Genomic DNA, 3757 nt, shown 5'->3' with positions numbered 1-3757 from the left:
TGACGACACAGCGCAGACTATGTCACGCAATACATGTAATGTCCACAAGGTGGCGGGCGTAAGCTGAATATAAATTAGCTCACTGAAGATTGATTTTGAAGTCTTCACATGAATATCAAAATGAAAGGAAATTCCATGATGAAATATGTTTCTGTGGTGTAAGTGTTTAGTAAATTCACTTTCTAAACTAGACAACAGCCCTAATAATATGGATAATACACAAAAACAAGCAGACAACAGCCATTAATACACCGAAACTCAGAGATGAGTGTGCAGCAGTCAAGTATCCTGTTTCATAAATGCAGCAGAGAGGGTAGAATAATTTATCCTCCCAGGCTTTACAGACACAAGGTGTAATTCGTCTGGAAGAGGGGAAGAGGAGAGAGACACATCTTAGTTGACGTAAAGGGCTGTGAGATTCATGTCCTCGTCACAGAACAGCCATGTGTGAAAATATACAGCAATCTCTATCCTCTCCGTCAATGATCTCTAACAGGCCCTGCAACCGAGCCAAAGTCATATCTCACCCCCCAACTGCACATTTCTCTTAGGAATCCTATTAACTGGGATTTTTAGTTCCCCAGCACATTTATAATGTCATCTTGCACTGGAGCCCATTTGGCAGTTTTATGAGGTTGTGCGCTGCTGTGTTATTATTATTTTTTCCGCGCTCTTATCAAACTTCGACATGTTCTTGTGTCCTTGAGGCGTTTGATTGAGGTGTTCCATCTGTATCCCCCATCCAAGTTAGGATTCAATGCGGCTGCAACAGAATTCATTACTTTGTTAGTTTTTCTCAATTAAAGAAGTGTCAGACCACAACAGAGTCATTTGTTTTGAGGCCAGACAGTGATTTCTTTCTGATGGTTCGTTGCTGCAGTAATAAACAGCATCCCAAGAGGGGCGGGAGTTAGTCCAAAAAACGAGAAAGTCCTTAAACTTTTTTCAACGGAGATGTCGAAATGGATTTTCCACAGACTGTTTGAAGTTCCTGATGAGATCAGCGCTAATGCAATATCAAAGATAAAGTGTTGCAGTCCAATAATGTCCTTGGCCGCTCTGCAATCACTCCGCAAGCTGGAACTCTATTAGGTTCCTCAGAGGGGGAAGCCTGTCTGAAGTCAAACGATAAAGCAGATTAGGCTGACAATGAAGACCTTCTCCCAAACACTGAGCTATATTTAGAGGACACCTTCAAGAAAGCAAACTCATGCAAAAGGCGAGTCATTATTCTGATACGCCACCTGTTCTCCGCAGCGGAAACTCAAAAGAGGTGTTTCATTTGGGTCCTTTAGAGGATTCAGGATTTCACCCCCGGCAAAAAAACAGCAAACAATAATGCTGCATCTTCATTAATACCAGCCAGTGCCTGTACTGTTCTTCAAAACCAGGGGAATGCATCTTTTGATCAAAATAACTTTGGTAGCTTAGAGCTAAATGAAAAACAGGATTGAATGAAAGCAGAAAAATGAAATGGACGAGTACAAGCCCCAGTATGCCAATCACACTTCTAGTGCGAGCAGCTACATTGTGAGTCTCCGGATTTACAGAGTTACAGCTTGTTTTTCACAGAAGATTACTAAGGGACTTGCAATGTCTCAGTTGTTTTTCCCCCTCCTGGCTCAAAGGCAGGTTCTCAAGCCCCTGACGTTGGGGATTGATCTTTTAACACATGGACACTACATGGGAGAAGGAGCTGCCACTCTCTGGGTTCTGAAGTACAGAGAAGGAGGTTGTAAACAGACACTTAGGGGTTTATTTATTACAGGAACTGCGGCCCTCCGATCTGTCCCCTTCCACAGTGTATGGCTCACCAAGTATTTACGATTTGGTTAGTTTTTGTATTTCAGGCAAGAATTCACAGGTTAATGAAACCTCGGTGGTTCCATATGTTTGTATTTGAAATGTATGTGTACGGAGATTGCTGCAACGCATCAAATACCAAGAGAGACAATACTAATCCTTCATCAGGCGTACGGTCCCAGCAATTTAGCTAATTACTTCTCTCTCCTTCAGAAGATATTCTCCCAGTGCCTTTTCTTTTTTCTCCAGACAGTAAATTATTCTGAGATAGATTTTCTCCTCCACTCACATATTCCTTTGAAACATATGGAAAAACACTCAACCTTAACTCTGTGTACGACGTAAGGAAAGCAGAATATATTTGAGGGAGAGGACGACAGGAATACAACCAACCAAACATCCATAGCGTTCAAACAGATGTGTTTTCGTGTTTTGTCAATTTTATAATCCTTAATAAGGAAATTAATTAAAAGCATATTTTCAAGTTTATTTTTTCTTCTAAATGACACATAACAGAAACATCTCTGAGTCGGTTGAATGCTGAACAGCTCCCCTGGTGAAATGAATGTACTTAAGACAGGACATTAATAAACTGCTGGCACAGCATTCGGCAGAGTCCCTCGTGCCAGTGTCAGCCCCTGCCACAGGCGTTCGGCTCAGCCAGCACACTCGGGCAGACGTTAATGGAATAGATTTGGGATGCGAGGAGACTGCGTTACAATGCTTTACAATGCCTTCCAGGTGGGGCAATGACATAACTGTGTACTATGCATCGGGGAAAATATCTACCTGCTTATTAAGGGGGAAATGACTGGTTAACCCAGAGCCCTCACAGGAAAAGAGAAAAGATTCCAGAAAGTAATGACCTTCAAGAGTTTTAAAGGTGGATTGTGATTTTATATTTGAAACCAATTGGTTGCATGCGAATCAAAAGCAGTGTACAGCTCACTAGATTATACATGACTTATATTGATGATGTCTCCATAATATGACCTTCTACATTGATTCAAGGTAGTATAAGTGATATAAATGAAGCTCGCACTTATAAGTGAACAGCACTGGACATTGAATGAAATATCTTTCATTTATTTTTCTCTCTTACTGATGTAGTTAACTGTGTTAATTCAAGCCTTTGCATGACTATCCATTTTAAATAATGCACTTCTAAAGTACACTGTGAATGTATATTATTATGCAAATTGGTCTTGTTAACTGCTGTATTACAGCAAAAGCAGCAGGGAACATTATATTGCATTTGCCATTACTGATACTAGATTATTTTGTGTGTGTGTGTTTATTTTAAAAGCCTCAAAAATAAAGAACCATTGTGCATCAAGTGGGCTTGGTGTGACAAGCTGAGCAATTTATTCAATATTTAATGGTCAAACCCTGTCAGTCGAGTTGACAATCTGAGGGGATTTGCACTCCTTCGGAAAGACTTGAATGAATTTGAAAATCACGCTAAGCAAGGCCTGTCAACTGCTTTGATGGCTTTGGAGTTGTGGGGAACTGCACAATAGCACGGTTTAGCTTTGTTAAAGGGAGACAGAGGCCACTGAAGTGCAGTAGCTGTCTTTCAGGAAAATAAGCACCGCTGAACCGATGTCTGTGGGATTCTTGCGGTGCATTCCAGGCAAGGTTTCGAGTACAGTGTGACATGGCAGGTGTCACACTTTAAAACAAACCCTGGAGAAGCCAGGACTGAGCTCTGCGATCCAAGCTGAATGCCAACTGGAACCCAGAGTGTAAATCTTCTGAACCGGACTTGAGCGATCATTTTAAGAACATGGAGCAAAATGGACAGATCATATCGTAGGGGAGGCGCGGAATAATGACTTCTTGAGATACTTGGGATAAACTCCCAATACTGTAATTATTTTAAATGCACATGATACTGATTTGGCAAGTTCTGTAGATTCAAATCAGAACAATACTATCCCTTTATTAGGGGGCC

This window comes from Amia ocellicauda, chromosome 3 (genome assembly GCF_036373705.1).
Source record: "Amia ocellicauda isolate fAmiCal2 chromosome 3, fAmiCal2.hap1, whole genome shotgun sequence".
NCBI classification, from domain to species: Eukaryota; Metazoa; Chordata; class Actinopteri; order Amiiformes; family Amiidae; genus Amia; species Amia ocellicauda.
Note: the sequence above shows the minus strand (reverse complement) of the source record.